This window comes from Tachypleus tridentatus, chromosome 10 (assembly GCF_004210375.1).
Source record: "Tachypleus tridentatus isolate NWPU-2018 chromosome 10, ASM421037v1, whole genome shotgun sequence".
NCBI lineage: Eukaryota > Metazoa > Arthropoda > Merostomata > Xiphosura > Limulidae > Tachypleus > Tachypleus tridentatus.
Window position 1 is genome coordinate 92,366,565 of NC_134834.1, and position 18,396 is coordinate 92,384,960.

The 18,396-nt window shown below is 34.9% G+C and overlaps 1 pseudogene across 1 annotated transcript in view; it reads right to left on the minus strand.

The window, feature by feature from the left end:
* Window positions 1-275: 275 nt before the first annotated feature.
* Window positions 276-18,396, minus strand: part of LOC143229866 (rho GTPase-activating protein 100F-like) — a 128,332-nt pseudogene continuing 110,211 nt past the window's right edge. Inside the window, exons 6-8 of the transcript XR_013016104.1 lie at window positions 10,358-10,518; window positions 9,177-9,375; window positions 276-1,126 (exon numbers count right to left, since the gene is read on the minus strand). The product of XR_013016104.1 is annotated as a rho GTPase-activating protein 100F-like (transcript). The remainder of the gene's footprint in view (window positions 1,127-9,176; window positions 9,376-10,357; window positions 10,519-18,396) is intronic.

Sequence of the window (18,396 nt, forward strand, 5' to 3'; positions counted from 1 at the left end):
AAGGAAATAATTAAAATAATAATCTTTAAAATAAACAGAAAATACATTTCAGTTATGAATTTTCAGTGGCTTTATTAATTCTCCTGTATACCAACCCATGCTATAATCTTTATTTGGTGAGCATAGCCAAAGAACATATTATATCTTTGTACAGTAACACCTTCCAAACAATTAACATTAGCTCTGTTTTTACTTCCTGAATATAACTCCCTCGATTCTAACATAAATCCTCATGAGTATTTTATGTACATCAGTTTTACACAAAGGACGGTGACGGACTGAACGGTAGCTACTGAGTTATGTGCAGCCGTGATACGTTCATTAAAATATAGGAGATAATAACTGGAGCTACTGAATTACATGTAGCTGTGATATGTTAATTAAAATATAGGAGAGAATAATTGGAGCTATTGTATTATATGCAGCCGTGATATGTTCATTCAAACATAGGAGATAATCACACTTGAAGAGGATAAATCGTGTTTATTAAAAACAAGGAACAGACGGACAATGAACTCTTTCTAACAACTCCGGTGTCGACATTGTAACTTTAACAGATAATACAACAAGTTGCTTCTATCACTGAAAGCAGCAAACAAACAAAGAGCGAAACGACAGCGCTCGGAGTCACACAGAAAGGGTTAGGAACATCCTTTGTTAATGAAGAAAAGAGGATGACAGCATCACCTGGTGAGCATTATCAACTCTTGCCTTCTACTTTTAAGGGGAATAGGGGATGTTCACATTTAAAGAGTGTGTTATTACAATATTTCTATATAATTATTGGGGGGTTGTAATAAATAAAATACAAATAACAACAAAACAATGTCTCGCTGTCCCATACAGCTGTATCAGAAAGATATCGTATAGAAATAAAAACCCTAAAAAAGTGCGGCAGTTTTCTGTTTCTTTTTCTTTGGCTTGGTCACTTTATCGTAGTTCAGACCGTGGTACGTAATTGCTGTTGTAGTAATGGAAATAAAGAGCTAACATGCAGACTCTGGAAAGACTAGTTCGCCAACTGACCATGCTGCTGGTCTTCGTAATGTCATCCTCCCATCATCTTCGTCGTCTACAGGCGTTTGACTGTTCTTTTCACTAGTACTTGAGTCACTGCTTCCTTCCGCTAATACGAAAATGAAGAGATAGACAGAATCAAAACAGTATTTATAGGAAGCTGTAAAAATCGGAGCAACTATTTTATTTGATCCTCTGTAGATGTGAAAATTGTTAACGTAAAACGTAAGCACACAATTAATATTTTCGAAGAGAAGTAATAAAAACCCATTAATAAAAACCCATATATGTATATCAGGAGTGCACAATTAACTTCTTACAAACAGTCTTTGTCATAAGGAACTAAAGAAAACTGTCCTAGATGGAGATAACTTTATTATAAAGAACTGAAATAAACTGTCTAGATGGAGATAACGTTATTGTAAAGAAGTGAACTAAAGTGTCCTAGATGGAGATAACGTTATTATAAAGAAGTGAACTAAAGTGTCCTAGATGGAGATGACGTTGTTATAAAGAACTGAAATAAACTGACCTAGATGGAGATAACGTTATTATAAAGAAGTGAACTAAAGTGTCCTAGTTGGAGATTACGTTATTATAAATAACTGAAATAAACTGTCTAGATGGAGATAACGTTATTATAAAGAAGTGAACTAAAGTGTCCTAGATGGAGATAACGTTATTATAAAGAAGTGAACTAAAGTGTCCTAGATGGAGATGACGTTGTTATAAAAAACTGAAATAAACTGACCTAGATGGATATAACGTTATTATAAAGAAGTGAACTAAAGTGTCCTAGATGGAAATAACGTTATTATAAAGAAGTGAACTAAAGTGTCCTAGATGGAAATGAGGTTGTTATAAAGAACTGAAATAAACTGACCTAGATGGAGATAACGTTATTATAAATAACTGAAATAAACTGTCTAGATGGAGATAACGTTATTATAAAGATGTGAACTAAAGTGTCCTAGATGGAAATAACGTTATTATAAAGAAGTGAACTAAAGTGTCCTAGATGGAGATGAGGTTGTTATAAAGAACTGAAATAAACTGACCTAGATGGAGATAACGTTATTATAAAGAAGTGAACTAAAGTGTCCTAGATGGAGATGACGTTATTATAAAGAAGTGAACTAAAGTGTCCTAGATGGAGATGAGGTTGTTATAAAGAACTGAAATAAACTGACCTAGATGGAGATAACGTTATTATAAAGAAGTGAACTAAAGTGTCCTAGATGGAGATTACGTTGTTATAAAGAACTGAAATAAACTGACCTAGATGGAGATAACGTTATTATAAAGAAGTGAACTAAAGTGTCCCAATTGGAGATGACGTTGTTATAAAGAACTGAAATAAACTCTCCTAGATGGAGATAACGTTATTATAAAGAAGTGAACTAAAGTGTCCTAGATGGAGATGACGTTGTTATAAAGAAGTGAACTAAAGTGTCCTAGATGGAGATTACGTTGTTATAAAGAACTGAAATAAACTGACCTAGATGGAGATAACGTTATTATAAAGAAGTGAACTAAAGTGTCCCAATTGGAGATGACGTTGTTATAAAGAACTGAAATAAACTCTCCGAGATGGAGATAACGTTATTATAAAGAAGTGAACTAAAGTGTCCTAGATGGAGATGACGTTGTTATAAAGAAGTGAACTAAAGTGTCCTAGATGGAGATGACGTTGTTATAAAGAACTGAAATAAACTGACCTAGATGGAGATAACGTTATTATAAAGAAGTGAACTAAAGTGTCCCAATTGGAGATGACGTTGTTATAAAGAACTGAAATAAACTCTCCGAGATGGAGATAACGTTATTATAAAGAAGTGAACTAAAGTGTCCTAGATGGAGATGACGTTGTTATAAAGAAGTGAACTAAAGTGTCCTAGATGGAGATGACGTTGTTATAAAGAACTGAAATAAACTGACCTAGATGGAGATAACGTTATTATAAAGAAGTGAACTAAAGTGTCCTAGATGGAAATAACGTTATTATAAAGAAGTGAACTAAAGTGTCCTAGATGGAAATGAGGTTGTTATAAAGAACTGAAATAAACTGACCTAGATGGAGATAACGTTATTATAAATAACTGAAATAAACTGTCTAGATGGAGATAACGTTATTATAAAGAGGTGAACTAAAGTGTCCTAGATGGAAATAACGTTATTATAAAGAAGTGAACTAAAGTGTCCTAGATGGAGATGAGGTTGTTATAAAGAACTGAAATAAACTGACCTAGATGGAGATAACGTTATTATAAAGAAGTGAACTAAAGTGTCCTAGATGGAGATGACGTTATTATAAAGAAGTGAACTAAAGTGTCCTAGATGGAGATGAGGTTGTTATAAAGAACTGAAATAAACTGACCTAGATGGAGATAACGTTATTATAAAGAAGTGAACTAAAGTGTCCTAGATGGAGATTACGTTGTTATAAAGAACTGAAATAAACTGACCTAGATGGAGATAACGTTATTATAAAGAAGTGAACTAAAGTGTCCCAATTGGAGATGACGTTGTTATAAAGAACTGAAATAAACTCTCCGAGATGGAGATAACGTTATTATAAAGAAGTGAACTAAAGTGTCCTAGATGGAGATGACGTTGTTATAAAGAAGTGAACTAAAGTGTCCTAGATGGAGATGACGTTGTTATAAAAAACTGAAATAAACTGACCTAGATGGAGATAACGTTATTATAAAGAAGTGAACTAAAGTGTCCCAATTGGAGATGACGTTGTTATAAAGAACTGAAATAAACTCTCGAGATGGAGATAACGTTATTATAAAGAAGTGAACTAAAGTGTCCTAGATGGAGATGACGTTGTTATAAAGAAGTGAACTAAAGTGTCCTAGATGGAGATGACGTTGTTATAAAGAACTGAAATAAACTGACCTAGATGGAGATAACGTTATTATAAAGAAGTGAACTAAAGTGTCCCAATTGGAGATGACGTTGTTATAAAGAACTGAAATAAACTCTCCGAGATGGAGATAACGTTATTATAAAGAAGTGAACTAAAGTGTCCCAGTTGGAGATGACGTTGTTATAAAGAACTGAAATAAACTCTCCTAGATGGAGATAACGTTATTATAAAGAAGTGAACTAAAGTGTCCTAGTTGGAAATGACGTTATTATAAAGAACTGAAATAAACTGAACTAGATGGAGATAACGTTATTATAAAGAATTAAAATAAAATGACCTAGATGGAGATAACGTTATTATAAAGAACTAAAATAAACTATCTCAGATGGAGATGGGGTTGTCATAAAGAAGTGAACTAAAGTGTCCTAGATGGAGATGGGGTTGTCATAAAGAACTAAAATAAACTATCTTAGATGGAGATGGGGTTATTATAAAGAACTAAAATAAACTATCTTAGATGGAGATGGGGTTGTCATAAAGAACTTAAGTAAACTATCTTAGATGGAGATGGGGTTGTCATAAAGAACTTAAGTAAACTATCTTAGATGGAGATGGGGTTGTCATAAAGAACTTAAGTAAACTATCTTAGATGGAGATGGGGTTGTCATAAAGAACTTAAGTAAACTATCTTAGATGGAGATGGGGTTGTCATAAAGAACTTAAGTAAACTATCTTAGATGGAGATGGGGTTGTCATAAAGAACTTAAGTAAACTGGGGTTTTAGGAATGGAGCAGAAAAACATTTTTTTCTTGCTCATTGTACTTGGGTTGACAAATACTGTATTCATAGATATGGTGAAGGACATAGAAACACACACTTAGGTAGGTAAGACAGCCCAGAACTAAATAGTGTTCTAAGTTACGAATGTTAAAAAGAACGTTTGGAATTTTGGAAATTATAATTTTGTATTATTTAGTATTAAAAGTTTGGGTTGAATATCATTCACCAGTTCCTAAAGGAAGAAAATCTTCTAAGGAAGAAATGTGCCTTCTAAGGCAAAATAATAGTCAACAAGATATGACTTCAAATAATATTAAGTGAAACCATTATAAATTTAAGATCTTACATTTGTTTTCGTCAGGATGCTTCACCACTACATTCCTACTAGATGATCCAGAAGTCTATTGACAGGCAAACAACTGAAGAATGGATAAGTATACGTCCTTTTGTGTCACAGCGGTAAAACTGAGGACTTATGTTAAAATTGGGTCTCGATACCTTCAGTGGGTAGATAATTACTGTTTGTTTGTTTAGAGCGCAAAAGTGTATATCAGACTGTCTTCCATAATTCTTATTAATCTGGGTCATACATAAGGAATGTCAGTTGCAAAGTTGCAACAACAACAATAAATTAAAAAAATATATTACCTATATCTTCCCTCAACAAAAACAGTTACAGAGGTAAATGCAGGTAAGATAAACATAATAATTTAAGAGTTACGAAATGAAAAACAGTGAATAATTGCGTCCAAAGTGCTGCCCAAACACGACATAACTTAATATGGCAGCTCTATCATCTATATTGTCTGCTGTTCTGGGTCTGTTTGTGTGGTGTTCGAGCATAAATCAACCTTTGATATGAGTGGATGACACATATCATCTCACGTGATGACTGGCGTTCTGCATACAATCTTGTAGTTTCTTGATGACGAAAAACTCACTCAAAATAAAAATATATCTCAGAACGGCTGGTATGAAGGCTAGGAAGGTCAAAACGTTGTTCTCTCCTTATCAGTAAAAGTGTTAATACCCATACCAGCCGTTCTGAGATATAATCTGGCAGTTTGCTTTGGTTTGTTTGGAATTTCGCGCAAAGCTACAAGAGAGCAACCTGCACCAGTCGTCCCTAACTTAACAGTATTAAGACTAGAGGGAAGGCAACTAGTCATCTCACCCACCGATAACTCTTGGACTACTTTTTCACCAACGAATAGTCAGGCTGACCGTCACATTATCACGTCTCTACGGTTGAAAAAGTGAGCATGTTTGGTGTGAAGGGAATTCGAAACCTAGACATCAATCATACTTGAATAATGTCTACACGATTGGAATAAGTTGGTGATTACAGTGCGATTATATGATTATTGTACAGTCTTCTTACACTTGGAAATCTCTAAGAGAATAAACAAATAATTTAATGTTTAAAAAGAAAACAGACCTAATAATAATGTCTTATCAGAAGAAGAATTATAGTTCTGGTTTCCCAAGTTGATTCATATTCTTTCATTTTATAATACCACTTAGTACAGTGGATATTATGGTTTTGTGAATTCAGATCTTAACATATATTTGTTATTTGACCATGTGATATTTTGTGACAGAAAGGGATGTTACATACTCTTTCCAAAAGCGATCAAGAACTTATAGCACCACACTACCAAAGAATGTCGATACACATTTCTAATAGATGTAGTTCCATCTTGAATTTATACATGCCATGGCCAAAAGTATGTGAATACCCCTTTCATTCGTGGGTTCGGCTATTTCAGCCACACTCATTGCTAACAGGTGCATAAAATGCAGTCTCCATAGACAAACATTGGCAGTAGAATGAGTTGTACTAAAGAGCTCAGTGACTTTCAACTTTCATGGGATGCCACCTTTCTAATAAGTCAGTTCTTCAAATTTCTGGCCTGCTTTCCGGTCAGTTGTAAGTGCTGTTATTTGAAGTGGAAATGTCTAGGACCAACAACAACTCAGCTACGAAGCGGTAGGCCACACAAGTTCACAGAACGGGACCGCCGAGCGATGAAGCGCATAAAAATCGTCTGTCCACAGTTGCAACACTCACTACCGAGTTCCAAACTGCCTTTGGAAGTAAAGTCAGCGAAAGAGCTGTTCGTCGGGAGCTTCATGAAATGGATTTCCATGACCAAACAGCCTCACAAGTCTAAGATCACCAAGCGCCGGCTGGAGTGGTGTAAAGCACATTGGACTCTGGAGCAGTGGAAATGCGTTCTCTGGAGTGATGAATCACGCTTCACTATCTAGCAGCCTGACGGACGAATCTGGATTTGAGGCTGTTTTCATGGTTTGGGCTTGGCTCTTAAGTTTCAGTGAAGAGAAATCTTAATGCTACAGCAAACAATGATATTCTAGAGAATTGTGTGCTTCCAACTTTGTGGCAACAGTTTGGGGAAGGCTCTTTTTGTTTCAGCATGACAATGCCCACGTGCACGAAGCGAGGTTCATAAAAACGTAGTTTGCGGAGGTTGGTGTGGAAGAAGCCTGTACAGAGCCCTGACCTCGACCCCATCGAACACCTTTGGGATGAAGAGGAACGAACTGCAAGCCAGACCTTCTTGCCCTATGCCAGTGCCCGACCTCTTTAATGCTCTCGTGGCTGAATAAGAGCGAGTCCCTGAAGCCATGTTCCAAAATTTAGGGAAAAGTAGCAAAGAGGGAACCAACTCCATATTAATGCCCATGGTTTTGGAATGAGATGTTTAACAAGCACATATGAGTGTGATGGTCAGGTGTCCACATACTTTTGGCCATGTAGTGTGTATCGGCTATAGTTATCACGTGACTTGCTACTTTGCATATTCACAATTGTTTTAATATAAAGTAGTCAATCTTCTGTAGACATCTTTATAAAATCTGCTATGATTAAACTGTTACAGACAAAAAGAAAGATAAAGATAAAATATAATTTGTTGTGTGCATTAATGTGTTACTCAGTCATTACGATAATCTGGGACCATTTATAGTTGGAAAATCTGAAACTTGATTTATCCTTATCTTTTACTAACAAATAGTGGGATTTACCGTCTCATTACAACGTCCCCACGGCTGACAGGGAGAGCATGTTTGGTGTGACGGGGATTCGAACCCGCGACCCTCAGATGCCTTAACCACGTGGCCATGCCGGACCTTAATCTGGTAGTAACCGAGAGGCCTTGATGAAACTGTCCCTACACGAGGACCGTGTTAATGTGACCCTCAGGTGAACTGTCATTATTTAGACGACATGTAACAGCTGCACCACGATGTTTCTAGGGTACATTGTGGAAGAAGCTTTTATTTTAATGCTTTCACTAGGAGTAAAAAACATTGTTCCTGAGAAGCAATTCTGGTAAATTTTCATTTAAAATGTGTCACTTGTTATTGTATACATCTTTCTGCATATTTGTTGAGGAAAACTGGTTTAATGGTATTGACACAGCGGTAGACTCATATTTCACTCTTATAACTCTCCATTTCTGAATTATTTACCTGCCAATGGAATTCTAAGTCATTTATATAATTGCACATCTACAGTTTGTGATTATGTAAGCCTGTCTTTGTGTTTACCACAGTTCGTTGAACCATGGTGTTGAATGGAATAGTTTCTGACAGCAAGTGTCCCCATATGAGGACACTTATAGAGAAGTTACGGAAGCATCATTTAGTGCGCTTTGTTTAGAGAACAAACTCGAAGTTAAATTGCTCTGTCATCATTGTATAAAACAGCTGCCAACGTGGCATTATTACTACTTAAACACAAGGTAACAATACCGATAGAACTTTACATAATATCATATGTACGTACCTCTAAATCGATGTCTTACTGTTACAACGAAACGTCTCAGTTATGTTTACTGCGCCGAGTTTGAAATAATTATCAAGCCATCTGGAGCGTACTTAGCAGCCTTTGTTTAATATCATTGATTCCATTAGGCCAAATATTGGATAAGCACATAAAATGTAACTACATATAATCCAATGCAACCGTTGCATTGTTGTTTTTCGTTCGTTCTGGTTTCGTAGTTACATTTTAAAATTCACTAACATTGTGGTGCAGCATCCTCTGATGGTGGACTTAGATTACAATTGAATTAAACGTGTATCTTAATGCAGAAATGACTGAATTCATCACATAGTTTATTGGGAAGATGCGTTGTAAATGTGAAAGACATCTACCGTTTCAGAATTAGTGATAGAATTTTGAAATTTTCATCAAGTGCAATTATTAGTGTTGAATATATAGAGCTGATTGATTATTGTAACTTCAGCTAATTATGCTGGTAAGTGAATAGATAGCGTGAGATTAATCTGTTGTTGAAGTTGTAAGTTTATATTGTATATTCAATTAGGAACTATTTTCGTTGTGTGAGTTAGAAATAATTAAAGTAAATATTGTAAGAAATTAGTTGATTTTCTAATGAATTAAGAGTTGATGTTTAAACTATTTATATGCACTATTTAAAAAAAGAACAACAAACGGAAATACTAGTTACAAACCCCTATGCGCAGGCCAGATATTCATAATATATCTGAACACGTCAATAGACTTTCCCAAATCGACACTTGTTTCTTTATGTAGCACGTGACACATCACTATTGGTCCGAAACAAACAGCCAGATTTTGATAGGTCACCTTGTTTCTCTCACTGTGACTGATCACTCGTTTCAAGTGGTCCATTAAGCACAGAACTGCACACTAGAAAATAGTAAAAAAAAAGTAAAAGATGTTAATGAAATTACTGCTATAATATGTTGTTCTATTAATCACAGAGGTTTTTCATTCACAACTATAAAGTTTAAAATTTTCATCCTGATGTCTCAGCTTATTTTGTTTAAGTGCAAGTCTACATAATGGAATCTGTGCGCTATGTCCACCACGAGTATCGAAGCCCGATTTTTATCGTGTAAGCTATTGATCTTACAGTTGAATCACTGGGGGGCTTAAAGTCTCAGAATAAGGATCATAATTTTTATATAACCATAGCTTTGAAGAACTCTTTATAACAAAATGCTGTTCCTTTTTTAACCCAAAGCTGCACAATGAGCTATTGTGTTCTGCCCACTGTGGGCAGTCAAACCCTTAGTTTTATAAATCACTGGCCTAAGCAACGGAAACATATTTATATTTAAAACTTTGTCTTACAACATACAGACACATCTATATGAACGGATGATTGATTACAGTGCACAACATTTGTTTTTTAAAGTTTTGCCTCCTGAAAAGTTTTTGCTGATTGTGACAGGTACCTGGTGGTTATGCACAAATATAGTTTTGTGTTTGCTTCATCACGTAGGAACTCTGAGAAATAGACAGTTAACTGTTTACCGGCAATAACGTATTTAATTGCGTTTATGTTTCTAATAAGCTATTAAGTTCAACATAATTAACAGTGTTTTGCTCCTGATTTTCGTTTGTATTCAATGTCCGGTACATCACGTTGCAATGTCTAGCAGTAGTCAACAAGCATTGACGGATTCCAGTTGTCCTGATAACGTTTTTCCATTGTAGCAAAACTGAAGATTTCGATGAAACGGTACGTGATGGGCAAATTGTGATGTGATTTTTGTGATCAGCAGCTAAAAATCTATAAGGATCACCTAACAGTGTTCAAGAAGCAAAAACTTTGTTGTGCAGTGTTATCACTGGATAATAAATATACGTTTATTAAATTCCTTACCCTGTTGACCTTTGGTAAGCAATCGAGTATGTTAAAAATTAAATTAATGTTTCCTTCAGGATCGTCAGGTTGACAAACGCTGATTCCGTCCACTAACATACCAAACACACTCTTTGTAAACAGAGGTTCAGGAAGTTCCCGGAGGTAGTCTTTAAGGATATCTGAAACAAAACAAAGAAACGACTTAAAATGACGTACTGTTGAAAACACTGCATAAAGTTACGTTAGAATGATTACTTCGTACAAACATTACTATCTATGGTGTCGAGTCTGCATAAATAACTCTTACTTAAATACTCTTTAGTTGTGTAATTAGTTTGTCAAATATGCTTTTGTTTCAGTATTTCCATAATGTTTACTTGTAATTTTTAAACCGGATGGTCTTTAAATAATAAACTGTAACAGCATGAGTAGGATGAACGCACAAGTAAGTTGATATAGATGCTCGGTTCGTGTATTCCGTGTCTCGTTGTTCAAGTACGACTTGTAGAACTTACATGTTGAGGATGTTTCATTATTCCCTGTAGAATATCTTCTCATTCAATATGCATATTCAACAAATAGAAAGGCGTAGAGAAAGCGTTATTCTCTGAATTTCCAAATTGGCGAGATTCACGTAATGCAAATATGTAAAACCGACGAGATTTAGCTGTAAATATTTCACACGAATGAATGTGATTTTTAAAACTTCAGTATTTTATTAAATCTGAGGCTGTAAACATACGAGGGTTCGTCACTAACCTCTACGATTTCATAATATTTAAATTATTAATAATCTAGGTAAATAAGACGAATGTTTAGTAATGTTATTACTGAAAATTAATAAAAAATGATAACTTTTTACACTGCTAAGACATGATAGTAACATACCTTTTACACTGCTAAGACATGATAGTAACATACTTTTTACACTGCTAAGACATGATAGTAACATACTTTTTACACTGCTAAAACATGATAGTAACATACTTTTTGCATTGCTAAGACATGATAGTAACATACTTTTTACACTGCTAACACATGATAGTAACATACTTTTTACACTGTTAAGACATGATAGTAACATACTTTTTACACTGCTAAAATATGATAGAAACATATTATTACAATATCATTATTTAGTTGGTAGATTTGTTTTAAATTATGTGGTGAGAATAATTCACGTAATAATAACGAATTAAAAATGTATTCTCAAGACGACTGGTATTAGCACTTTAATTAAAGAAATTAATGATGAAATCAACAAAATAAAACAACACTTCATCAACATCAACAAATTTCCTCAAAAAACCGTGGAAAAAATGACATTCACATACCCATATCAACAACAAACGAACAATAATAAATCCCAAGATATAACAAACTACAATATCTTACAATGCTGCGTACCACATGTTCTCGACATCAGCGAAAAAATAACCAACATTTGGAAAAAACAAACAAATTTATAACAAAACACAATATTTCAGTAAACACCAAATTTATTGAAAAAAACAGGTACAAAACTAAAGTCCATACTATGTAAAACTACACTGACAATGCAACAACTACCATAACTCCTATATATTGGAGAAACAAGCAGAAAAATGGAAACCAGATTCAAATAACACACACACAAATCACCTTCACACGTTTCTGAACACTGCAAATCAAATAAACACAACATAACCATAGAAAACATTCATAGGGAAAGAAATATAAACAAACGCAAAATCAAAGAAGCCCTACTTATATAACAACTAAAACCAAAGTTAAACCAATATAAAGGAACACCTTTATACCTACACTAATTAATAACCTAACATTTAACTGTAACGCCCCCTACAGTCCCGTACCCTTTTATACTCTCGTCCCTAAAGGTCAATTGGGAACTTTCTTTGTTAATCTAAAGGTGACTTAAGAAGATTGAAACGTTGTTCTATACTATATTTTAATTTAAATGTTAATACCCATAATAGCCGTCTTGAGAATACACTTTTACTTCAAGTGGGTTCCTCGTCATCACGGATAACGAATTGAGTTATTTTATTTATAATTGAGTATTTCACTAAACTTCAAATCGTTGAATGCATTCGTGTTTATAACTAATGTACTTATGTTTGAGTATTAATCAACGTTTTCGATAATATCATGTATCCTTTGACCAACACCTGTGTTAGAACGTTAAATATATAATTTACAACAATAACGCTCTATGTGAGGCTATCAAAAGTTAACAACCTATAAACAGTTGTACGAAGCACTTAAGAAGATAGATATACACCAGTAATTGAATTATCAGATCACTAGATGTAACGAATTCATAGCAAAAATAACAATAGCTATATATATTATGATACCATGAAATAGTGACAAAACATTTATAGGTGTTTGTATGTTGAGCACTTCATACCCTCCGTATTTCTAAACATTTCATACATTAAGTAATAGTATATAATAGTATCGTGCTAAATAGTTACTCTTCATAGTACCAATATTAACTAAAAAAATAAGATATTAAATATTTTATTGAAGAGAGAACATATTTGAGACGTATCGGTAACGAAGTTTGGTAGTTGAGTCTTGGCAAAAGTTTGAGTAACGTTTCTTTTTATTTCCTGTGACATATTTGTTCAAAGGTATTTAAATAATTCGAACACCTGGACAAACTCACCTTTTTAATCTTTTCAGTTTCTCGGTTTTTATTCCTAGTTATATTTCTAATATTTTATGGGTTTTAGGCTAATTATAGCGGAACATCCAACTGATCAACTCATGATATATATTTAGTATTGATATTGATATTGTTTAAATTCCGTGTTTACATGCTTAAAGTATAGAAGGATGTAGAGTTTGCTAAAGAAACTCACAAAAGCTTCTACGAAATATGTGAAATAATTTATAAAATTCTATCATAATTTTCCGATTTTTCCTTCACTAACAACATAAGCTACCTTATGTGAACCTGACGATGACCGAAGAAGGTCGAAACGTTGTTCGCTCTTCTATGTAAAATATTTTCTAAACCCAAACGAGCCGTTTTTACATATAAATTTTTCTACAAGTGGGTTTTCTCGACATCACTGATAAGCTACCTTATTTCTATATCTCTTTACCTCTTGTATCCAAAGTTACCTGTTTCTTAGAATTTATTTGTGGCAGCATATACTTGTTATCCAAGCTCCAATTATTTATAAATTTTATTTCAGAGTCCGGCTGTTATACTGAGTAAAGACCTAGTATTGAGAGTTTTCCCTGCTGTTTATTGAAAGAGTTTTGTCTTGGAGTATCTTACAGGTTCGTGTATACGTTTGTTAGACACGTTTAGAAGTGTGCTACATATCGCACGTTTTAACTTATGCGAAAGCTACTTAACGCTACACAGAATATTTTGCCGAACTTTTATATCAGTTAAATGTTTGGAAGTTTTTAAACCTGTTTAAAGATTGAGAAGTGGACTCATGAAATGATAAAAAAAACAACAGGGGGCGATTTTTATTTTCTTTCTTTCTTTTTTTAACGGCAGTGGTTTTTGTGAGAAATTCCTTTATAATTAGCAATTGGGTATCTACTATTTTACTTAAGAGTACATATTGAAAGAGGCTTCTAGCCGGCATAATTAGTAAATATATATGTGTGTGTGTTATTGACAGGTTTGGATGAAATGACACGCTTCATGCAAATAAATCACTGTATAACTAGAGCTATAATTAAATTCTAGGGTAAACTATGACGTATAAGAAATATTTTAAAAATATTTTATAAAAATACGATAATGATAAAAAATATTCTCTTGATCAAACTACGTACTAATACTGGGTATACAAAACATGGTTACATTCCAGCATAACTGACAAAGTGATAAGAGTGCAGCACATGGCCAAGCGTGTTAAGGCGTTCGACTCGGAAACCGAGGGTCGCGGGTTCGAATCCCTGTCGCACCAAACATGCTCGCGCTCCCAGCCGTGGGGGCGTTATAATGTAACAGTCAATCCCACTATTCGTTGGTAAAAGAGTAGCCCAAGAGTTGGCGGTGGGTGGTGATGACTAGCTGCCTTCCCTCTAGTCGTACACTGCTAAATTAGGGACGGCTAGCGTAGATAGCCCTCGTGTAGCTTTGCGCGAAATTAAAAAAAAACAAAACATACAAGAGTGCAGCAAACAATTGTTTGCAGAGGGCGAAATACTTAGTGTTATGAACAATGAGCTGTCTTCTGCATTTCGCGGCAGGTCTACAGGTAATTAAGATATATTCAGGATCAAATAATGTGTTTTGTTTTCAAACTTAACCTCACGTCTAATAGCTTGATTTTAGGTTCCTTAACAAAGGAAATTTGTTTTCATATGTATTTAGTATTATTAATACAGTTTTAATTATATTTACGCTTATGCTGTTGTTTAGCACAACGCTAAACAATGGACTATCTGTGCTCTGCCCACCACGGGTATCAAAACCCGGTTGTTAGCATTGTACGTCCACAGACTTACCACTGAGCCACTTGGGGGCTTACGCTTATGCCTTCCATTACAAATACGTTGTTTCAACCAGTCTGTACAACGCTGCTTTTAATGGAGTACTTCCCCCTCTACAAATTGCATAGCTGTATCTATACGAACTTTCAACTCTAGAAAATGAGTTTCGATACCCGTGATGGGCAGAGCACAGATAGCTCATTGTGTAGTTTCGTGCTTAATTATAAAAACAATTTAATGAAGTACCTTGTCTCCTAATACCTTTAAGAACCATTTGCAATTGCAACGACCAATAGAAAGACTCAGGTTGAACTTGATAAATTGTCCAAAAACATGTCCACAAAAAAACACTGATAACTTTAATATGGAGAACAGTCTTTTTTTTTTAACTGAAAATTTCATTAAGTATCATGATATACTGACCAAAGATGGGGAGTTGTTAATTATGTTTTTCGCATAGATGGATGATTGTATTGTAGTGTTAGGATTCTCATGCACTTAGTTATCAGAGATGGATGAACGGGATTGAGGATCATTACGTGCCATGATATTATAAATCAAATTATTACGTGATAGAGTTCTTCACTGCTCTAGTTAGCAGAGGTGGATGATTGTGTGTTAGAACCCTTGCACGATCCAGTCACCAGTAGATGATGGATTTATGTTAGAATTCTCAGATGACCCCGAAATCCGAAATAGATTAAGGTGTTAGAATTCTTAAATGGCCCAAGTATTAGAGTGAATGGTTATGCATTATAGTTCTTATGAGTTTAGCGTGACCTCGTGGTTGGCGTAACTTTCTGTGGAACAGAGGGTTCATGGTTCATGTCCCTTTGCCACAAAAAAAGAAAGAATCGCGGTCACTTTTAGAAGTAGGTGCGCTATATGAATGACGATAAAGTTCACCTATTCGACAAGAGTAGGTAACCCATGAGTTGGTGGTGGTTGGGGTGCTGTTGTCTAGCTGCCTTATTGCTAGTCTGTTAGTTTAAAATCAACGCAGATGATCCTTATGTAGCTTTGCGCGAACATCTGAATCAAATCAAACCGAAAGAATTCCTAAGTGACCTCGTCAGCACATTTAGAGCCAGGGTTCTATGATGGTTACTGTACCACAAAATGTTCCTAGTGGTAAGACGGTAAATTTTTTCTTCAAACTTCGTGATTCTACTCCATGCTGAATCAGCTAGGCATTTCTAAGATTAATAAATAAAACTGCAGGTAATCGAAAACGTGGGCAACTTTCAAAGTTTGGACAATTGTCGCATGATGCTCCCAACAACGTTCGATAAAGTCTTGTTTAGACTTCTCTCAACCCGTATACACACACACGCCATAAGTTCCTGAATTACATGTGTTGGTCTAAGAACAAATGCAACCTAATAAGATAAGACACTGACCAATTGATTTTCTTCTAAACCGGTTTACACTTTGGATGTTCTGCGTATAGAAAGAACAATAAATGTATTTGAACAACTGATATTTTTGGGGACTAGATGTGGCCTAGTGGCTAGTGTGCCTTGTCTGTTAAACCGAGGATTCGTGGTTTGTAGCTCGTTGCCACATAAAGGCATTCCTTACTTTAGACTCAAGGAATTACTATGTGAGTGACAGACAATTCCCAGTTGAGGGCTGTCTGCTCAAGCTGTCCTTAATTTTCGAGTGATAGACTGGAGAGAAGGTAGCTAGTCACTACCACCCACTGCTAACACTTGGACTACTCTTTATCAACGAACAGAGGAATTGACCGTCACAATAAAACGTACCCTCATCTGAAAGAACGAGCATGTTCGGACACAGGATTTACACCCGCGACACTGATATTTCATTTCGCGTTCTCTAAGCATGCAAAATTATCAGAAAAGAGAAGTCCAAGAGTTGGATGTAGATGTAATTAAATAAATGTATTTCTTTTAGTCTATCAGTTTAAAATTAAATACTGTTATACATAGCTATCTCATATAGCTTTGCAGGTTTCTGACCCAAAAGAGAAATCTATTTCTGAATTTGGGGCCCGGCATGGCCAAGCTTGTTAAGGCGTGCGACTCGTAATCTGAGGGTCGCGGGTTCGCATCCCCGTCGCGCCAAACATGCTCGCCCTTTCAGCCGTGGGGGCGTTATAATGTGACGGTCAATCCCACTATTCGTTGGTAAAAGAGTAGCCCAAAAGTTGGCGGTAGGTGGTGATGACTAGCTGCCTTTCCTCTAGTCTTACACTGCTAAATTAGGGACGGCTAGCACAGATAGCCCTCGAGTAGCTTTGTGCGAAATTCAAGAAACAAACAAACAATTTCTGATTTTCGGAATAATTCAGAAGGTATTGACAAATAACTGAAAGGGAAGAAAGCAACCCTACAAAACCATGGTTAACATTAGGTACCTTGTTGCCACAGGATGCATTTTAAAATGCTGTCTCAGATGAAAAGTTTTGATTATTACGACCGATTAAAATATATACAGCATTATATATAAAGAACGTCGCAATTTAAAGTAAATTTCTACTTTAGTAGGCCTAACTGTGCCTTGTTTCGAAATGTCCACAGTTTTAAGTGCTTGAGTTTCGTCCTGTTCTTTAAGATGCAAATTTTTGGAGCACTTCTTTAGTTCATTGAGTTCTATAGAAGTTTGTATTGTTTCCAGGGTTGTAACATATGACAAAGGATGTAATGAACGAGCGTGACAATCGATAATATTCAAAGTCAAATTAATATAAAATCATTTATTGATTTTGATACCACAGACAGTTGGCCATCTCGCTAACACTAGACCCGTACAGGCTTAACATGATTATTTCGTTTAAAAAAGGTTTCATATTTAGATAATATATATCTAAATTTCACATATTATAGACATCGAAAAAATTATAGTAAGATGATTTTGAACTTCACCACATCATTACAATCTTTATTACCACCGCTGATCATACTTTACCTAACCACCGTGCATCTTCACAAAAGTCTTGCAGCGTAATTTTTATTAAAAATGGCTCCAATCGTAGGACTGACATGTACAAAGCATTCCACTTACCTTTGCAAGATATCCTTAATCCATCTAATGCACGAAGACGGCGGTTTTAACAACGCCCTATTTCAATAATCCAATCACGCTGAAATCCGTCAATTTCTTCATTCTTTTCTTAATCCAAACGAACCGTTTATATCTATATATATTTATTCTTTTTGTTTTATAGGTGTTTGTGATATGCAATTGTTCATATGGATATGTCATGGAAATAGCTTGTGCACATGAAACTTATACTGGTTTTCTAAATGTAGATCCGTATTTATTATCTAGCTTACTGTTAAATACGTTAATACAATTAATACGTTATTTAACTGTGTATATACATGATGTCAGTCAGTGACTCGAAATTTTTAATGTGTTTTATGAAATTCCAAAACAGCTCCTTATCCATTAGAAAATATAGACAAGTACAGTTAATCATAACTTGGAAGTAATGAGCACATATAAAACTGGAGAGTGCTCAAAACTTCATTTAATTAACTGTATATTTGATGACAAAGCTGGTTAGCTTTAAACGTTATTTTCATTTGTCTCCTTAATTATTCAATGTATCTTTAATAAAT